The 22854-nt window shown below is 37.7% G+C and overlaps 1 pseudogene; it reads left to right on the plus strand.

Annotated features, from left to right (window-relative positions):
- The window catches only part of LOC114256761 (mannosyl-oligosaccharide glucosidase GCS1-like), a 357500-nt pseudogene that overhangs the window by 54259 nt on the left and 280387 nt on the right, over positions 1-22854 (plus strand).

The raw sequence follows: 22854 nt of genomic DNA on the forward strand, positions 1-22854 counted from the left end.
TGCTAATTTACATTTATTAATAAGGAAAACACATATTAAATCCTAAAATAAAATATCTTTTTTTTTCATGGCACACCCTAATTACTTATATGTATTATTTACATTCAAATCTCTTATCTTCTTCCCCAAATTTCAATTATTTTATCTTTTTCTTTCTCACTCTAAAATTTCAATTCACCTTACCAAAACTTACCATTATCAACACCATTGTTTCTTTTTGTGTTGTTACTTACAAATAGAAGAAAGTTTGAACAAAATCAAATAACGAATAAGATTGATAATGGTAAATTAATAAATCAAATAACAAAATCAAATAACAAATAGATGATTATCCAAACAAAAAATCAGATTGATTGGGCATCAAGAGTCACACAATCGGATTACATTTGTCGTAAAAATATAGATAGTCTATTCCCAAAGCATTGTATTTGTTTTAAGACAAATGCAATTCAATTTCTTTGATCAACTTGATTTATTGTGTGGATGATCAGCTTGGAGGACTGACAAAGTTTAGATCACTAAGGTGGGCCGAGGCTGGACTCACAATGAGACGACTGGTGGTCCAATTAATCAATTTTACTAACTGGAGAGAAATTCATTCCTTATTATTATTATTATTATTATTATTATTATTATTATTATTTTCTCTAAATTTCCCTCTCACAATGACATACAGACAAACATGTTTAACCACTTTTGTTGTTTCGTAGAATCAAGATTATTTGCTCTCTTACTTTTGGGCGAACGATGAAACTGTCCAAAAAGCTCTTCATATTCAAGAGGTAAGTACATTAATTAATAGTATTAATGTTGAGTGCACTTAGCATTACTATGTACACTAATTCAATGAATAATTGTTTTTTGAGACAAATTTTATTAATAAATATTTTTATGTTGACAATTAGGGAACAATCAAACAGTGGGTAAGATGCAATATGAGCTTATCTTATACAAATGATATCCAAAGTACCATCGATTATCATAAGAATCTTACAAATCAAGATACTCGAGCTCTCATATACAGGAAATATAACCTCTCCTTTTTTTTTTTTTTTTTTTTTTTTTTTTTTTTAACATTTCATATCTTGTTGTATGATTGAATTATAACTGTCTTAAATTCAAGATCCAAACACAATTTAAGGCCAGGTTTATTTGAGCGGACTAGATTAGATAACATTTCTTTAGATTTTCAATCTCTTTGAATTGTATATTCTATTTCACATTTGGATTGATTCAAGATTATAAGAAGATATTGAGATAATCTTCTCAATTTTATAAGGGCAAATTTCACTTAACACCCCTGTACTTTACGCTCAATCTCACTTGCCTCTCGACTTCTTAATTGTCCCAATTAACCCATAGATTTCGAGGTAAGTTGCAATTGGATTCAATCTTATAATGTTGTTTTAAAAATTGAGAGGCACTAAAGTGGAGATAGTAAAGTATAATTTCAATAAAAGTCCAAGGTGCTAATGACTAAAGTGAATGGACTAAAGTGGATTTTTGTGTAAAAGTGCATGAGTGCTAATTGTAATTAATATTATTACATGGTTGTTCTCTGTTAGTTTTCAAAACTACATCTTAAAAACGGGCTAAATTGCAATTTGATTCAAAATTTGGAGGCGGATTGAGAAAATTAAAAAGTCAAAGACAAGGTGGGATCGAATGTAAGATGTAAGGGTACAAAGTTAAATTTATATATTTTGTAATTGAATCAATTACTTCAAATCTCTTCGTAATTCATAGTTTGTATCGGATACCCCCTCTTAGGATTCAATAATCCCCTTTACAAGGATGTCATGTCCAAGTAAATTATTAATTTGGACACTAATTTTTTGCCAGACAGAGAACTACATATTTTTATTTATTCAATTTCAATGACATGTCCTAAACAAACATTGTAAATACATATGCATGAGCTTTTGACCAATGCTAACTTTTTTTCTTTTTCTTTTTTGTTTTAGAAGCACACAATTTTTCTTCACACAGCAGTGATCACGACATGCTTATTCCACACATGGGTACATTAGCATGGATAAAATCTCTTCATTTACCTAAGTCAAGTGACTGGAAACCATGGTTTGTTGATGGTCAAGTATCAGGGTTAGTACCTTCTTACTACCTAATTAATCCTCTCAATTTTAGATTATTCTTAACTTAAAAATTATTACACTACTACCATCAAGTTGTAATGTAATATTTTAAACAAATTATTCAATGTCGCTTATGGCAATGCCACGTCAGTGCCACCTATATTATTGAATAATTGCTTCATTTTTTTATTTTCATTTTTTTTGTAAATTGTCATTACATGGACTGATGGGAAATGGCCATGTAACACATTTTGGTTTTTTCGTGTCAGGCATTTTCCGTCAATTCATAAAATCGACTACTTACAAAAGATCGACATTGCAATTTGACTATAAATGTAAGGAGATAATTGGTACAATTGAACCAAGTGGGGTGGCTCAATTGGCTTCAATTGGCCACCCCTGTACACTTCTATTTGGAAGCTCAATAATTGATATTTGTGGGTTATTTACACAAGACCCTCTCAACTATTAATGACTATTACTTTATCCCTTCATCTATAAAATTGTACATTTTGAGTCAATTATAAAAATATATCACTTTCACCCCTCCAAAACACCTCCAAAAGAGTGTTTTTTTTTTTTTTTTTTTTTTTTTTTTTTTTTTTTTTTTAAATTCAGGAGATCAACATGTACAGGTTTGTAGATGAGGAAGGTAAAGTAATATTCACTAATAGTTCAAGGAGTCTTAGTTTAATTAACTCATCATTTTTTCTCCAATTTTGAGACTTTTTGCGGTGTTATTTATTTCTAGGAATTCAAAAAAATTGTCTAGAAATTTAGACTGAAAAATGATGGGTGGTCCAAATTCAATTTTTATATAGTAAGACCTATCATTGAAATAAATTTCAACCACAATGATTTTTATAAATATTTTTATAGGTAAAATTTTCTAGGTCCATAGCATTGCTATTATTTCTCATCTCTCAAGTTTGTTGTTGGGCTTTTTTTTTCCCTTCTGATTGTAGCATCTCTTTGTTGGGTTGGTTGTTATTGGACTATGATTATTCAAATGTAATTCTCTTCGTATTGTATATAATCTCTTATTGATTGACAATAAATAAATAAATAAATAAACTTACTTTTACATTTGAAAAATGAGATATCAATATGAAATTACAAACTTTTTAACCTTCTTTATTATCTGTTTCAACTAATGTAGATACACAATGGAGTATTCGAACTACAAATATTGGTTGACATTCGCCACTGTGAACACAGGAAATACCCTCATTACTTGTTCTGTAAATCATTTACTAAATTGTGAAGTGAGGCTAATTATATCATGTGAAAATGTATAAGAATACACAAACTGATTTCAGAATTGGATATAATTCTCTCATTTAATATGAGTTTCATATTTTATAAATCTCACATTCATTTAAAATAATTAAATTCGATTTGGTGATTGATTTCTGTACAAACAAAAAGACTGATATGATATGATGATATATGTACCTTACATGGGGAGGAGGTCACACTAATCATCAAAAGTATATGTTTCATTATGAAGGTCAACATTAGGAAGGTGAGGATATTGTTATCGCATCACGTACCAAATATCTAAGATTTTTGAGATGGGATACGTGCCCTCATTAGAAACTTGACACATTTTTTTGTTCATGTTAGAAACTCGGTCTTTATACCACATTCTAGGCAACTTTTGTCTAGAATCATATATTGCAGAAACTTCCTTATACCGTTTACTACAACAATCCGATTGAAGTGAGTAAAGAATTGAACAATGTTACGATCACCTTTTCAAATATCCCCTTAATGTTCTATTCAGACTTTCACTAAGTTGTGTGCTTCGCATTCCTCCGGTAAATACCCACTTCATACACATGTGCGCCCACTGCTATTTTTTTCTCCAAGTTCTTTTCATCCACTCATTCTGTTGCAAGTTGTATTTATCAATCAAAGAATTCTAAGCTTCAATTAATTCATGCTCATTCTCGTAGTCATAAATGCATGCTTTTAAATTGCTACTAAATTTTGAACCAACAAAAAGGAAAAGAAAAATGGTACCGTTTCATAGCATGGCAGGCACGGCAGCAAACAAGGGGTCACTGCGGTCCATCATTCCTTGCTGCCGTGCCTACCATGCTATGAAACGATACCATTTTTTTTTCTTTTTTTTGTTCATAAGAGTTACATTAATTCTTATTTTATTATAACAAAACAATCTATCTACCTGTCGCTATCTTCCCTACCCCTCGAGCAAAAGGTCCCCGCTTTATATGGAGTAAAAAAAGCTAGTTATTTATTTATTTTATTTATACATTTTTGTCTTCTCCCAAATGGTACCATTTTTCCAGGTTATACATTTTTATTTATACATTTTTATCCAGTTAATAGCCTTGGATTTTTCAGGTTCTATATATATCTTAGTTTTGTTAGTTGAAGCTGTTTTTGTATCAACCTGTTCTCTGTTTGGCATGCCTTTTTAGGCTATTTTTAGGTTGGTTGTTCTTGCTTGTATAGCTGGGGTTAGGACTTGGGGCATGCCCCTTGTATTTGTGTTTATATTCTGTTTTTATTTATGACTTATCCACCTAAAAAAAGAAATGTATTGCAAGGGTCCCAAGGATGAATGACTTCTTTTTCTTTTTTATTTATTTAAAATAAGTCATAATAAAAATCAAAGAAGCATGAGATGGATGATCAAAAAAGTTTCCTTTAGGGAAGATCAAAGATGAGTTTGGTTTGCAAGAGAATATTTCTAAAAACAAATTATCTTTTGTTATTTGGACACATGTTTGTTTGGTTATTATGAAACTATCTTCAAAATTAAAAATATATATAGTTTAACGAAAATAAATATGAATTTTTTTTTTTGAATTTTAAAAATTATTTATGTCATCTCAAATAATAAAATTATATAAAATAATTAAAACAATTTTTTTTTTACCAAATTAATTTTTAAATTTTAAAAAAATTTCTAAAAATAAGAAAATGAAACCAAACAGAGTCTATATTTTTTTCATAATTAGGAAAAGTAATAATGCATTTAGGGAGTTGGGCCATAAAAAAAATTTAAAAAGTTAAATTAAAAAAAAAATGGCTCTTATTGAGGGAGACAGGCCACCATATATTATTTGGCCCAAAAAAGGGAAAATGTAAATCAGATATTGGGCCCCCGAGTGTAAGAAAAACAAAAAAGTGAAGGATTCTATTTCCACCCAAAAAAATCATTAAGTACGTTCAATTATCAATACATCCCATTAAATTATTTAAGGTTATATTTTATTCTCAAAACATCCTATGTTTTTCCTAAATTATCCTTCTAGATACACCCAAATAATAAACAAGTCAAAAATTTCAAATTACACCACTTTACAAAAAACTTTTCAAAAATTCTTAAATAGATTTCTCACAACTATTTATTCACATACAGATTTCTCAATATCAATTAAACCATCACTAATTTATTTTTATTTTTTTATGAGAATATATAAAGCAGTTATTTTATTGATTTATGAAAAGGATTTTTCTGAAAAGTGTCAGCAATTATTCTGTTCACCATGCCAAGTGCCCATTGAGAAGATGATTGATGGGTTGTCCAGTTCGTTCTTTTTTTCTTTTTTCTTTTTTTTTTTGAACGATGCCCAGTTCTCTCTCTCGTCTCTCCTTATATATTTTAGTACAGTATCTATATATAGTTTCTTATAATTTTTGTTTATCTTAGCCTCAAATTCTTATTTTAATTTTTCGAATTCAAATGCAATTTTAAAGAGTTTTTTCTTTTATCTAAATAATACCCTAAACACAAAAATTAATAATTGTAATTCGATATTTATGTGAATACTTACATCACCTTTGATGGATTGTTTCAAAAAATAGTTTTGATTATTGTTCTCATTCGTCATTTGATTTTGTTCAAACTTTCTTCTATTTGTAAGTAACAACATTGTAACGCCCTCAAAATAATAACAATAAACCAATCAGATAAGACATGCATTTACATTTAAACTAACCGCATTCCTTTCATTTTTTAGAATTCCATTACATAAGTATTACATGTTAACCTCATAACAAAATGCCCTACGGGCTTACAGCTTTCCAAGTTAACACTTGGTTACAACAAAGAGTTCTAACTCGTTTACACATTAAGCCCTTGGCTTGAAATTACATGTAATACATCAAAAGTAAAACGACAAAACTATGCCCGCCACTAGCCTCCCAGCTATGTCCTTGGAGGTGGCATGCTTCCTGCACCTGAAAATGATATTCCCATATAGGGTGAGCCACAGCCCAGTAGAAATACACTAAACCAACCATGGACAATGACTAAAACATTAGCAATTGATAGTTGGTCAACACTGATACAATCACATAAATTACGTATTTATGTCAACGACTTACAAGTCCCAATTACATTTCATTTTCCCTTTTTCAACAGATAAGCATAAAAACTATATCCACATTCTCAACAGATATGTATAACAACAATATCCACAGATAAGCATACAAGCTATATCCACATTTCACAACAGATATGTATAACAACAATATCCACAGATAAGCATACAAGCTGTATCCACACTTCACAAAGATAAGCATATGAGCTCTATCTTCACTTCTCTAGACAAGCATATGAGCTGTGTCTACGGAGTTCATCCCCTATCTCCTCCTAATACCTATCCGGTTTAGAGGTACATCCCCTATCTTCCCCTAAACCGCGGAGTACATCCCCTATCTCCTCCTCTACACATAACGTATACAAACACAATGGTTCTATATACAATCACCCAATACATACAGTTAATGTATTCTATCAACCGTCAAGTTCCATGACACATTTCATTGATTAGTTTCAGTTTACCTAATCATCATGCATTGTCTACAACAATCACGACTATCCTCCACCGATAGCCCAAAGCAGTTATTTCTAAACAGAAAATAAATGCACAATGGATATTCAATCAACATTTCATTTCCTCATTTCTCACCATTAATTATCCCAATTAATTAAACAATGTAATTAGGCCATTATCCATAATTACCATTTCAACCCTTAGGTCCCATTTTCATCAATGATTTAACATTCATTCAATTTCTCTATGCCAAACATGCATTCAGGTTTATTATGAATAAAACCCCAACTTTTGTAAAATTACACAAAAGTCCCAAACTTTCACAAAATTACCAAACCAAACCCAACATCTCAAAATACCAAAATTTAAAGACAAAACCCATAGAGAGGAGTAGGATATCCCTACCTCAAAGTTTAAGCCACAAAGGAGATGAAGACTCGAAGATCAACTTGCTCCAAATCCAAACTTTTTCAGATTAAATCGAAGCTCTCAACGCCCTCTATCTTTTTAACAAAGGCCCTAGGCTAGATTCACACCCTAGGGAGATCAAACCTTAGAGAGAGTGCAAGTTTAGAGAGAGAGGGGCTCGGATTAAGGGTTTTGGATCAAAAAGAGAGTGAAAAAGTGATGTTTTAGACGCTGCTGTCCGCTGATATAAAACACGCTCGCTCGAGCGAAGGATTGGTCACTCGAGCGACCAGACACAGAAAACTCTCGCTCGAGCCAAGAAGTTCTCGATCGAGCGAAGAAAAACCAAGACCGCTCGAGCCACGAAAAGCTCGCTCGAGCCAAGAAAGACAGCTCTCAGGTCCAGAACTAGGTGCAACACTACTCTCGCTCGAGCGACAAACTCCTCGCTCGAGCGAAGGACCAAAAATCTGGGCAGCAACACTAGGCTCCCAAACGCAACCAACCTGTAACAAACCTGCCCAACACATCCCATAACTCAATATACAAAGTACAAAGGATGCAAACACGATAATAAACAACAACCAACATCCACGGACACATGTCCGGATCACTGTACAACAAGGGTAAACCCGGGATTGCTATAAACACAAAAAGAAACAATGGTGTTGATAATGGTAAGTTTTGGTAAGGTGAATTGAAATTTTAGAGTGAGAAAGAAAAAGATAAAATAATTGAAATTTGGGGAAGAAGATAAGAGACTTGAATCTAAATAATACATATAAGTAATTAGGGTGTGCCATGAAAAAAAAGATATTTTATTTTAGGATTTAATATGTGTTTTCCTTATTAATAAATGTAAATTAGCATATAATATGAATTAAAATTTCTAAAATTTAATTAGGTGTACTCAATTATTTTTTAAGTGCAAATAGAATCACCAAAAAAAATGGTTGTCATTTTCATAATTAGGACAAGTAATAATGCATTTAGGGAGTTGGGCCATAAAAAAAACGAAAAAAGTTTATAAAAAAAAGTGGCTGTTGTTGTGGGAGACAGGCCACCAAGAAGGGGCAGCCACCAGATATCAAGTGTTAAAAAAAAAAAAAAAACACAAAAAAATGGTTGTCATATTGAGAACGGCCCAGCAGATATGGACCTGAGGAGCACCGGCCGGCCCGCAATCCATCCACCGACAAGAGTGGGAGGTAAACCTGTAACCTGCTTCCAGCAATTCTTCCACCTGCAAACCTGTAACCTGCTTCTAGCAATTCTTCAAAGCCCAACTCCTACCTTAGGATGGGCGGGCCAGTAAATAACCTCATCAGGGACAGCCTGCTGGACTAGACCAACTTCCAACCACTTTAATACCCTCACTTGAGTGATAGGCTTGCGTTACCACGCCCGGCGATATTAACCTATTGGGTGGCTCTTTAAATGGAACAAAACTATGTTCTAATATTTCGATGTGGGAATAGAACAAGTTAAGATGTCAACTGCTCTCCAATCTCTCTTTCAACTTACTCTTGTGCACGTGCAGTCCCTAAAGCAATCTTGACACGTTTTTTCCAGGTCAATGGCTTGCTAAATTCATCTGAGAGATGGAGGAAGTCATAAAGAGAACCATTTTTATGGAACTCATATACCAGCAGGTGCTGTCCATGCTCTAAACAATAACCAACAAGCTCTGTTATATTTGGATGCCGCAACCGGGATACGTCTGAAACTATATCCATAAAATCTTCAGACAAGTGATTTGGAAGAGCAGATGAATTTATTTTCTTCACAGCAAGAACCTGTAATATCATCAAAACACATAAAAGGTGAAATCATTAAACAAATGATTTGACCACTGGGTGAAAAATGAGGAAAGGTCAAAGAAACCCAAAAAAATGGTTCATTCAAACTGTTTTTGTTCAGATGCCCATCGGGAATTGTGGACAATAAAGAAATAAGGGAAGGGGCATTGTATAGTATTATGGAAGCCACTCTGGTGAATTTATTTTTCATTTGAAAATCTCCATACATAATTATGACTGGAAGTGCAATAGAATAGAAGATGTAGAAATTCGAGAACAAAAATCATGTGCCTCATATTCCATTCTTTCAAAAACTTATTCGAGAACAAAAATGCTTAAAATGTCTCTCCTGATTGAGATGTTCTAAAAGAAGGAGGGGCAAAATAGCTAGCATGATGGTTGTTGGAGAAGTGAATGAGAGGATACTAGCTAAATTGACTGAAGATGTTCATTTAGTTAGTTTATTTGATATGTTATTAGTAACTGCTGTCTGATTTTCTAATGAAAAATGTCACGTGGTATCAACAGTTTTTTTTACTTTGACTCCTTAAACATTACATTAAACTTTTCTACTCTAAATGTCTCTCCTGATTGAGATGTTCTAAGAAGAAGTCGAGAGGCAAAATAATCAGCATCATGGCTAGAGAAACAAATTGAGAGGAGACTAGTTGAAGCGATTAAAGATGTTCATTCAGTTAGTCAATTGGAGATGTTCTTAGCAACTGTTGCCTAGTTTTCTAACAAAAAATGCCACATGGTATCAACACTTCTACTTTGAATCCTTAAGCATTACACTTTCCTACTTTGACCTTTCAAGTGTTACAATTTTTTTTTTTTTTTTTTTTTTTTTTTCATTTGACCTTTCAAGTGTCACATGACATTTTATGTTAAAGAATTTGATGACGACTGTCAACTGGACCACATTGACAAAAATTCAATAGTTCAAGGAAAATAAAAATTAAAAAAAAAATCGAAAACCTTGATGCTTTTGTGTGCAAACTGTAATTTATCCAACTTTATACCTTTGTCCATGAGTATGGGTTCAATACAAATGTTGGAATGTGCCCATTGGAATTTCCAGAGTCAAAAGCTAATGGACCTACACATTGATGAAAAAAATATATATATTAAGTTCTTCTTAGAAAAGTTAGATTGTCACATAGCATTTTTATTAGGGAAAAAAAAAAATCATAAAATATTTTTTTATGGTTAGCTGCAACCTCGAAACTAATACATCAGTGGTGGTCTTAGTTGTGGTCGTTAGGTGGAGGAACATGTAGTGATGGGGAAAGTGGTGGTGGTAGGGGTGGTAACTGTGGCAATAATATGATAGCACTGACGAGACTTTAATTTAGAAAATATTTTTCACATTTTTAAAGTGAAAAACATTTTTCACCTCAACGAATCTTGTTTTCTATTCATCATAGAAATTGTTTTGTATTGACTTTCATTTTCTGTAGTACCAAATACTAGAAATGTAGAAATATTTTTTACCGAAACAAATGAAGCAATACATCAAAGCAACGATTAAGTACACTCATATGTAACAATTGCATGCAAAGTTGTTAAAACTGGGATCCTAGGTGGGATCGTTGGAAGGGTTCCGTGGATTGGATATTAAAATTGGATCGAGAATCCTAATATTTTACTTTTAATGCAAAATAAAATTAAAAAAAATTATTGTTAATGATAATCTATGTTAAATAATTTTAAATCATTAAATGATAAATTTGACATAATGCATCTTCTAAATTAACATATACTATAGATGTCTGAAAAATGCGTTTGTAGTCAATTTTTTATATATTGATATAAACATACACACACACACATATATATAACAAAATAAATAATAAGAAAAAAATTTGGTAAAATCAGGATCATAGTAAAATTGAAATCGTAGATCATACTAAATTTAAAATCCAACTATGATTCACATTGTTTAACGCAATTAAAATCTTAAAATCATACGATGCAGGTTAAAATTCGAATAGTTATGATTATATGAGTTGAAAAAATCAGTTCACATTTCTTCTTAAAACCCAAATATTAAAAAGAGAGAAACTAGAGCCTTATAATCAGCTCAAATGGGACAATTCCACAGGTGATGTCAGACACATTTAGGTGATGTGAGACACATTTCAACACACCTCCTAGACCACAACATACAATAGCCAGACAACGGCACACCAATCACATACCCAACCAAGTTTTGATACCAAGTTGAAAAGTATAGCTCACACTTTTTCTTAAAATCCAGGTATTAAGAAGAGAGAAATTAGAGCTTTATAACCAGTACAAATGGGACAATTTCAAAAGATGTGGGACACGTTCAAACAATATGTACCTATTTCATATATGAGGCCAGAAAGAGCAGAACAACCAAGACCTCCAGTAAGCCAAAGCATTAATGGGTCATCACTTGGATTCCTCTCTGACTCAATGAAGTAGTAAAATAGCTGCACATCTTCTGATTCTCCTACACCAATGTATCTTCATATCCAATCACAAAAAAAAAAAAAATAAATAAAAATAAATCTTCAAATGAAAAACAAAACAAAGTGCTTCTTGATGCAAACAACTATATACATATCTATACAGCTTAAATTTCATTATGCACCCTTATATTTTATATCTAATTTGATTTTGCCCATTGACTTTGAAATTGTCTCAATTTCCACCTCACACTTCGAGTCATGTTGTAATCAGACCCATTTTTATGACGTTATTGTTTCGAAAACTAATGATGAACAATGATGTGATAATATTAACTACACTTAGCACTCTTGTTTTTTTTTTAATCAAAATCTCCTTTTAATTCCTTTGTCTAAATTTTCAAATCACGTTATATAACTGGTTCTGTTAATATATGAAATATATTAATATATTATATATGTATATAATTAACATATTATATATGTATATATTATTCTTTGTATTGTATTCCATATTTAGATTATAGGCTCCTCCCTATTAGGTATGTTCAAATCTTGCCTTTTTCTTTCCCTACCTTATTCTTTCCTTACCTTATTCTCTTCCTACCTTATTCTTTCCCTTTCCTTTGTACAACACTCCTACATAATCCTATATATATACCCATAGCTTTGTACTGTAAAATCATTAATTCAATACAATACATATTATTCTCTCTCTCTACTATTCTAACATGGTATCAGAGCTTAGAGTCAAAATCCTTGATCCTCTTAATTCCGGCAGTCCACAAATATTGCTCTATCCCTTACACCCAGTTTAGCAACACCACGTCTCCATTCTTCTCACCTTGTTATTTCTTTTTTATTGCTTTCTATGGATCGTTCTAATATGGCCCAACCAATTTCCATCATTCTTGATGGTTCTAATTACACCATTTGGGCTCAAGCCATGTCTAGTTTTCTCAAAGGGAAGAAGTTGTGGCGTCTTGTTACTGGTGATACTGTCAAACCTGTCAAAAATACTGATGAACTTGCCTCTAAATATGAAGAACGACTTGATGATTGGGATAGTAAAAACCATCAAGTCATCACATGGTGCCGTAATACTTCCATTGTCTCCATTAATCTTCAATTTGGGCGCTTTGACATAGCAAAGGAAATCTGGGATTTTCTAAAGACTCGTTATAGCACCACTGCTCTTGCTCACCAATATCAACTTCTTAGCCAACTGCATCACATGCGACAAGAGTCCGGTCAATCTATCAATGTTTTTCTGTCCCAGATGTATGCTATTTGGGATCAACTGTCTTTGTTTGAACCTAAATGGAACTGCAAGGAAGATGCTAGTCAGTTCTCTACATATCGAGATGAACAACGCTTGATATCCTTTCTGATGGCCCTTCGGGATGATTTTGAACCTGTTCGAGCTTCTCTTCTCCATCGTCATCCGCTTCCAACCTTAGAACATGCCATCTCCGAACTCCTTTCTGAAGAAACTCGTCTTGGCTCTCTCAAAACTCCACAGACTCACAATGTTCTTGCTACTTCTCATCAGCCTAGCAAATCGTCCGTTGCACAATCATGTACTTATTGCCATAACTCCAATCATAGTTTACTTACATGTCCAATCCGGATTTGTAAGTGGTGCAACAAGACTGGTCTTGGCCACTATCAGAGTGACTGTTTCAAAAATCCCAATCGCCAACCTCATGACAGTCGTTCTGTAACGCCCTCAAAATGACAACATTAAACCCATCATACAAGACATGCATTTACATATAAACTAACCACATTCTTTTATTCATTAGAGTTCTATTACATAAGTATTACATGTTAACATCAAAACAAAATGCCCTACGGGCTTACAGCTTTCCAAGTTAACACTTGGTTACAACAAAAGAGTACTAACTCGTTTACACATTAAGCCCTTGGCTTGAAGTTACATGTAATACATCAAAAGTTAAGCGACAAAAGTATGTCCGCCTCTAGCCTCCCAGCTATGTCCTTGGAGGTGGCATGCTACCTGCACCTGAAAATGATATTCCCATATAGGGTGAGCCACAGCCCAGTAGAAATACACTAAACCAACCATGAACAATGACTAAAATATTAGCAATTGATAGATGGCCAACACTAATACAATCACAAAAATCACATATTTATGTCATACGACTTATGAGCCCAAGTTTCCTTTCATTTTCCCTTTTTCAACGGATAGGCATATAAGCACTACCCACATTCTCAACAGATATGTATAACAACAATATCCACAGATAAGCATAAAAGCTATATCCCCACATTCTACAACAGATATGTATAACCACAATATCCACAGATAAGCATAAAAGCTATATCCCCACATCACAAAGATAAGCATATAAGCTCTATCTTCACTTCTTTAGACAAGCATATGAGCTGTATCTACGGAGTTCATCCCCTATCTTCTCCCAACACTATCCGGTTTAGAGGTACATCCCCTATCTTCCCCTAAACCGCGGAGTACATCCCCCATCTCCTCCTCTACACATAACGTATACAAACACAAGGGTTCTATATACAATCACCCAATACATATAGTTAATGTATTCTATCAACCGTCAAGTTCCATGACACACTTCATTGATTAGTTTCAGTTTGCCTAATCATCATGCATTGTCTACAACAATCACGACTATCCTCCACCGATAGCCCAAAGCAGTTATTTCTAAACAGAAAATAAATGCACAATGGATATTCAATCAACATTTCATTTCCTCATTTCTCACAATTAATTATCCCAATTAATTAAACAATGTAATTAGGTCAATTCCCATAATTAACATTTCAACCCTTAGGTCCCATTTTCATCAATGATTTAACATTCATTCCATTTCTCTATTCCAAACATGCATCTAGGTTTATTATGAATAAAACCCCAACTTTTGTAAAATTACACAAATGCCCCAAACTTTCACAAAATTACCAAACCAACCCCAACATCTCAAAATACCAAAATTTAAAGACAAAATCCATAGAAAGGAGTAGGATATCCCTACCTCGAAGTTTGAGCCAAAAAGGAGATGAAGACTCGAAGATCAACTTGCTCCAAATCCAAACTTTTTCAGATTAAAACAAAGCTCTCAATGCCCTCTATCTTTTTAACAAAGGCCCTAGGCTAGATTCACACTCTAGGGAGATCAATTCTTAGAGAGAATATAAGTGTAGAGAGAGAGAGTCTCGAATCTAGGTTTAATAAAAAAAAAAGAAGATGAAAAAGTGATGTTCAAAACGCTACTGTCCGCTGATATAAAACACGCTCGCTGGAGCGAAGACTTGGTCGCTCGAGCGACCAGACACAGAAAACTCTCGCTCGAGCCAAGAAGTTCTCGATCGAGCGAAGAAAAACCCAGACCGCTCGAGCCAAGAAAAGCTCGCTCGAGCCAAGAAAGGCAACTCTCAGGTCCAGAACCAGACGCAACACTCGCTCGAGCGAAGCCACCATGGCTCGACCCACCAGACACGAACCTCACTCTCGCTCGAGCGACAAACCCCTCGCTCGAGCGAAGGTCCAAAAATCTGGGCAGCAACACTAGGCTCCCAAACACAACCAACCTGTAACATACCTGCCCAACACATCCTATAACTCAAATACGAAGAAAAAGGATGCAAACAAGATAATAAACAACTACCAACATCCACGGACACATGTCCGGATCACTGTTCAACAAGGGTAAACCCGGGATCGCTATAACCTCCCCCCCTTAAAGAATTTCGCCCCCGAAATTAAGCACAAGTTTTCAAAAACAGGTTTTCCTTCATTTTAGACAATGTTACAATTTAACATTCAACAATTCGACCCATTACCGGTCATCCCATCCCTTTAACAAGAGACATATCACAATATGTAAACAACATATGTATTTTCAACATGCATTAACATTACGCATTATCTTTCCAATTTCTACAATATATTCAACACATATAGTGTCACATTCAACTTCCATATGAGGCAAGTTCCAAACATACTTCCAATAAACCAAAACATTTTCAATGTTTCACAACTTAAGACATATATGAAAGCTCTTAAGTTCAACAATTGTTCAAAATTTAAACACAAAATTACATATCAACAAACAAGTCCGGATATTTCTCACGGACTCCCAACTCACGTTCCCAAGTGGCTTCCTCCACTCCGTGATGTTTCCACAAGACTTTCACCAAAGGAATGGTCTTGCCACGCAGGACCTGATCCCGCCTATCCAAGACCCGAACCGGTCTCTCCTCATACGAGGCATCCTCATCTACCTCTAAATCGGTCCAATCCAACACATGTGATGGATCTGGCTCATACTTCCGAAGCATACTCACATGAAACACGTCATGCACTCCGGACAACTGCGGCGGTAAGGCTAACCGATAAGCAACCTCGCCAATCCTCTCAAGAATCTCAAAAGGACCAATAAACCGAGGGGATAACTTCCCACTCTTCCCAAACCTCATCAAGTCTCGCCTAGGTGATATCTTCAGAAAAACATGATCACCTACCTCAAACGCCAAAGGTCTCCTCCTACGGTCGGCATAACTCTTTTGTCGACTCTGGGCTGTAACAAGCCTCCTACGGATAAGCTCAACTTTCTCCGTCGTCTCCCTAACCAACTCCGGACCCAACAAAGGTGCATCACCCACCTCGGCCCAACAAACTGGAGACCTACACGGTCGGCCATACAAGGCCTCAAACGGTGCTATACCGATGCTAGACTGAACACTGTTATTGTAGGCAAACTCTACCAAGGGCAAGTGCCTCTCCCACGTCCCACTGAAGTCCAGGACACAACCCCGAAGCATATCCTCGAGGATCTGAATAGTACGCTCGGACTGCCCGTCAGTCTGAGGATGATAAGCCGTACTAAAGGTCAACTTAGTGCCCAAGGCACTCTGCAAACTCTGCCACAACCTAGCAGTAAAACGAGGATCTCTATCTGAGATGATCGTCACTGGGACCCCGTGCAATCTCACTACGTCCCGAATATACAAATCGGCAAGATGATCCACCGAATCTCTCACGCGCATAGGAATAAAGTGCGCCGACTTAGTCAACCGGTCTACAACCACCCAAATAGCATCACTACCCCGCTGAGTCCTCGGAAGACCTACAACAAAGTCCATAGTGACATGCTCCCACTTCCACTCGGCAATAGGCAAGGGTTGCAACAAACCCGCTGGCCTCTGATGCTCGGCCTTCACTTGCTGGCAAGTAAGGCACTTCGATACGAAAACTGCCACATCTCGCTTCATACCCCGCCACCAAAACTGGCGACCCAAATCCTGATACATCTTAGTACCTCCCGGATGCACCGCAAGGCGCGAATGGTGAAACTCTCGGAGTACTTCCTCACGGCAAGACTCCGGTACAAACAAACGGTCCCGGTATCTCACACTCAGGTCGGGATACACCGTCAAACCCTTCTCAACTGTCCCACTGGAGATCTTCTCTCGGAGGGATTCTACCTCAAGGTCACCTCTCTGTGCCTCTAACACTCTAGTCACAAGTGTAGGCTGCGCAACAACCGAAAACAAGGCCGCAGCCTCAACAGATTCGCCCAGTAGCAAATCAAACTCGCCAAGTGCTCCCAACATCTCCCATTCCCAGATGGCTATACTAGCTACATCACTAATGGATTTCCTACTAAGGGCATCGGCCACAACATTGGCCTTTCCCGGATGATAATGCAACTCAAAATCATAATCCTCGATGAACTCCATCCATCTCCTCTGCCTCAAATTCAAGTCTCTCTGTGTAAACAGATACTTCAAACTTTTGTGGTCCGAGAACACCTCGAACTTCTCACCATAAAGGTAGTGCCTCCAGATTTTCAAGGCAAAGATCACAGCTGCTAATTCTAGGTCGTGTGTGGGGTAATTCTTCTCGTGTATTTTCAACTGACGTGAGCCATAAGCTACCACTTTCCCTTCTTGCATCAACACACAACCCAAACCCTCTCGTGAGGCATCACAATAAACCGCATAACCCAACCCTCTCTCCGGAATAATCAACACCGGAGCGGTGGTCAATCTAACTTTCAGCTCTTGGAACGACTTTTCACAAATCTCACTCCACACAAACTTGACTCCCTTCCGAGTCAGTCTAGTCAACGGTGACGCTAACCTGGAGAAATCTTTCACAAACCGATGGTAATACCCAGCTAATCCCAGAAAACTGCGGATCTCAAACACACTCTTAGGCCGTGCCCAATCCTGCACTGCCTCAACCTTGGATGTATCAACAGACACCCCTTCCCCGGATACCACGTGGCCTAAGAATTTGGCTTCCCTCAGCCAGAACTCACACTTCCCAAACTTGGCATACAGCCTATGGACCCTAAGCAACTCAAGCACCACTCTCAAGTGTGCCTCGTGCTCCTCCTCTGAAAGCGAATAGATAAGGATGTCGTCCACGAAGACGACCACAAATCGGTCTAAGAACTCCCGGAAAATCCGGTTCATCAAGTCCATAAAGACTGCCGGTGCATTGGTAAGCCCGAATGGCATCACCAGAAACTCATAATGGCCATACCGCGTACGGAATGCCGTCTTCGGAATATCCTCTTCCCTGACCCTCAACTGGTGGTAACCCGATCTCAAGTCTATCTTAGAGAAACAACGGGAACCCTTCAACTGGTCAAACAGGTCATCTATACGGGGCATAGGATACTTATTCTTAACCGTAGCCCAATTCAACTTCCGGTAATCAATACACAATCTCAGGGCACCATCTTTATTTTTAACAAAGAGAGCCGGCGCTCCCCATGGCGAAACACTAGGGCAAACAAAACCCTTATCTAGCAATTCCTGGAGCTGAACTTTCAACTCAACCAACTCTGCTGGAGCAAAACGGTAAGGTGCCATAGAAATCGGCGCCGTGCCGGGCACTAAATCAATAGAGAACTCTATCTCTCGGTGAGGTGGCAAACTAACAAGATCTTCGGGAAAGATATCCGAATACTCACAAACCACCCTCGGCAATACAATCTGTGTCTCAACACACTCACTACTCTCAAGGCTAGCAAGTAGACTACTAAGCTCACTTCTCCCTCGCGAATCATACCCCGGTGGCAAAATACTACCAACCCGGTCTCCCAAGAAATGGAACCACTCCCCGCTCAAGGTACATAACGTGACCCTCTGGCGGTAGCAATCAATAACAGCCCGGTATGACGATAGCCAGTCCATACCCAAAATAACATCAAAACCCTTCATGGGCATGACAACAAACGGAAAAGGAAGTCTATAGTCGGCGACCTCTATATCACATCCTTTAACACCCTGTTTCAGGATCAACTCACCACCCAAAGGCGATACCACACAAATAGGAGATGCTAACTGTGCTAACTCCAATTCCAAAACATATGCAAATGCAGCAGATACAAAAGAATGAGATGCACCCGTGTCTATCAACACACTAGCAACCGAGTTACAAAACAGAAAAGTACCTCTCACTACTGATGGAGCTGGTACTAAATCCTGCGCGGTAACAGCATACATGCGCCCCGTAGGCCCCTAGTCTACCTGCTCACCTCTCGGAGCAAAAGACTGCTGCACAGACTGGGATGACGAAGCTCCCGGATTGGCCCTCGAGGCCTGCACAGACTGAGCTGGCTGAAAACCCTGCGTCTGCCTAGAACTAGACGCTCCCGAAGTGGCACTCAACTGTGGGCAAAACCTCTTCAGGTGCCCAGGCTGTCCACACTGATAACAAGACAAGGGCTGCCCCCTGCCCAAACTCTGACTCTGCGGTCTAGCTGAAGAAGAAGCAGCTCTCTAACCCCCACCCTTCTGCGGGCAAACTGAAACCTTGTGGCCCAGCTGGCCGCACTTGTAACAGGTGAATTCCCCCTGACCACCTCTCCCGGAGCCTGCACTCGGCACTGGGAAGGTCGATCTAGCAACACCACCCTGCGACTGCTGAGGGTTAGAACCCCTCTGCCTCCTGCCATCACCCTGACTATCCTGGCTCCTCTTGGAGCCTCTCTGTCCCTCATCCTCCTTCTGCATCATGAGCTCCATATGAGCTGCAGCATCTACCAGGTGTCTATACTCTCGGATATAAGACCCACCAACCCTCAACTTGAGGCCCCGCCTCAACTTCCGCTCAAACTCATAGCAACGGCGTTCCTCAGATGCCACCAGTTCAGGTGCGAACCTGGACAGACTAGTAAAAGTAGCCTCAAACTCGGCCACTGACAAGCCCTGCTGATTAAGTCGGCTGAACTGATCCCTCAGCTTCTCCCTAGCTGCTGTAGACAAAAACCTCTCCTGAAAAGCATTCACAAACACCTCCCAAGTACCACCAACACGAGCCTTCTCGTACTTCCACCACTGACCCGCATCTCCCTTCAGTTGGAAGGATGCCAAGGTCACTTTCAGTGCTCCGTCCTCGATGCCAAGTATCTCGAACGTCTTACTCATTTGCTCTAGCCACTCATCAGCCTTCAGTGGCTCCTTCGGATCCCCGATAAACTCATCCGGATTAGACCGGAAGAACTCCCTCTTCAAGAAAGAAGGCCCTGCCTCAGCGGCCTGATTCCCAGCTCTAAGAATACCCAAAGCTCCTGCTATCTCTCTGGCCAAGGCACCCATGGCCTGCTGACCCACTGGCTCGGCCACATTGGCCTGACCAACTCCCTCCTGTACTGCCGGAATCTCACCCTGTAACGGTACTTCCTGCCTCGCAGGTCTACCACGCCTAGCACCTCTTCCTCGTCCTGACATCCTAATAAAGGTAACACAGAACATTAGCACATTCATAAATGTGCCGAAACTAAACACTCACATCCTAATACATGGACAACTGTAATTCACTCCACGTAAGCACATAAACACATAAGCACTTACGAATTTCATTTCCGGATAATGATAGTCCCGAGACGTTACTAGAGTTCCGGTTAGAAACAGCATTGATCAAGTGCTTTTCCAACAAGACTCCAGAAACTCAAGGATCCAATCAACATCCCAGAAATTAAATCCCATACCCACATAGTCACATAAGCATGTTATCAAGTAAACACATAGCATATGATACTACATCTAAGTCTCTATCAAGCGAGACAAACCCATTGTGATCCTAATCACTTCCCACGTACCCAAAGTATTCGAACCTGGTACGCTCTGATACCAAGTTGTAACGCCCTCAAAATGACAACATTAAACCCATCAGACAAGACATGCATTTACATATAAGCTAACCACATTCTTTTATTCATTAGAGTTCTATTACATAAGTATTACATGTTAACATCAAAACAAAATGCCCTACGGGCTTACAGCTTTCCAAGTTAACACTTGGTTACAACAAAAGAGTACTAACTCGTTTACACATTAAGCCCTTGGCTTGAAGTTACATGTAATACATCAAAAGTTAAGCGACAAAAGTATGTCCGCCTCTAGCCTCCCAGCTATGTCCTTGGAGGTGGCATGCTACCTGCACCTGAAAATGATATTCCCATATAGGGTGAGCCACAGCCCAGTAGAAATACACTAAATCAACCATGAACAATGACTAAAATATTAGCAATTGATAGATGGCCAACACTGATACAATCACATAAATCACATATTTATGTCATACGACTTATGAGCCCAAGTTTCCTTTCATTTTCCCTTTTTCAACGGATAGGCATATAAGCACTACCCACATTCTCAACAGATATGTATAACAACAATATCCACAGATAAGCATAAAAGCTATATCCCCACATTCTACAACAGATATGTATAACCACAATATCCACAGATAAGCATAAAAGCTATATCCCCACATCACAAAGATAAGCATATAAGCTCTATCTTCACTTCTTTAGACAAGCATATGAGCTGTATCTACGGAGTTCATCCCCTATCTTCTCCTAACACTATCCGGTTTAGAGGTACATCCCCTATCTTCCCCTAAACCGCGGAGTACATCCCCCATCTCCTCCTCTACACATAATGTATACAAACACAAGGGTTCTATATACAATCACCCAATACATATAGTTAATGTATTCTATCAACCGTCAAGTTCCATGACACACTTCATTGATTAGTTTCAGTTTGCCTAATCATCATGCATTGTCTACAACAATCACGACTATCCTCCACCGATAGCCCAAAGCAGTTATTTCTAAACAGAAAATAAATGCACAATGGATATTCAATCAACATTTCATTTTCTCATTTCTCACAATTAATTATCCCAATTAATTAAACAATGTAATTAGGTCAATTCCCATAATTAACATTTCAACCCTTAGGTCCCATTTTCATCAATGATTTAACATTCATTCCATTTCTCTATTCCAAACATGCATCTAGGTTTATTATGAATAAAACCCTAACTTTTGTAAAATTACACAAATGCCCCAAACTTTCACAAAATTACCAAACCAACCCCAACATCTCAAAATACCAAAATTTAAAGACAAAATCCATAGAAAGGAGTAGGATATCCCTACCTCGAAGTTTGAGCCAAAAAGGAGATGAAGACTCGAAGATCAACTTGCTCCAAATCCAAACTTTTTCAGATTAAAACAAAGCTCTCAATGCCCTCTATCTTTTTAACAAAGGCCCTAGGCTAGATTCACACTCTAGGGAGATCAATTCTTAGAGAGAATATAAGTGTAGAGAGAGAGAGTCTCGAATCTAGGTTTAATAAAAAAAAAAGAAGATGAAAAAGTGATGTTCAAAACGCTACTGTCCGCTGATATAAAACACGCTCGCTGGAGCGAAGACTTGGTCGCTCGAGCGACCAGACACAGAAAACTCTCGCTCGAGCCAAGAAGTTCTCGATCGAGCGAAGAAAAACCCAGACCGCTCGAGCCAAGAAAAGCTCGCTCGAGCCAAGAAAGGCAACTCTCAGGTCCAGAACCAGACGCAACACTCGCTCGAGCGAAGCCACCCTGGCTCGACCCACCAGACACGAACCTCACTCTCGCTCGAGCGACAAACCCCTCGCTCGAGCGAAGGTCCAAAAATCTGGGCAGCAACACTAGGCTCCCAAACACAACCAACCTGTAACATACCTGCCCAACACATCCTATAACTCAAATACGAAGAAAAAGGATGCAAACAAGATAATAAACAACTACCAACATCCACGGACACATGTCCGGATCACTGTTCAACAAGGGTAAACCCGGGATCGCTATACGTTCTAAAGGAGGTCAATCTCGATCCCATTACCGCTATCAGCCCGCTGCCCATTCTCATTCTGCTGCTGTTACTGCGGCCACATCTTCCTCTGATGTTGCTCCTCTTGAGCACAACCAAACCTTCACACTTCATGACATTGAAT

The sequence above is a fragment of the Camellia sinensis genome, chromosome 12, assembly GCF_055761805.1.
Source record: "Camellia sinensis isolate YWXY chromosome 12, ASM5576180v1, whole genome shotgun sequence".
Taxonomy (NCBI): Eukaryota; Viridiplantae; Streptophyta; class Magnoliopsida; order Ericales; family Theaceae; genus Camellia; species Camellia sinensis.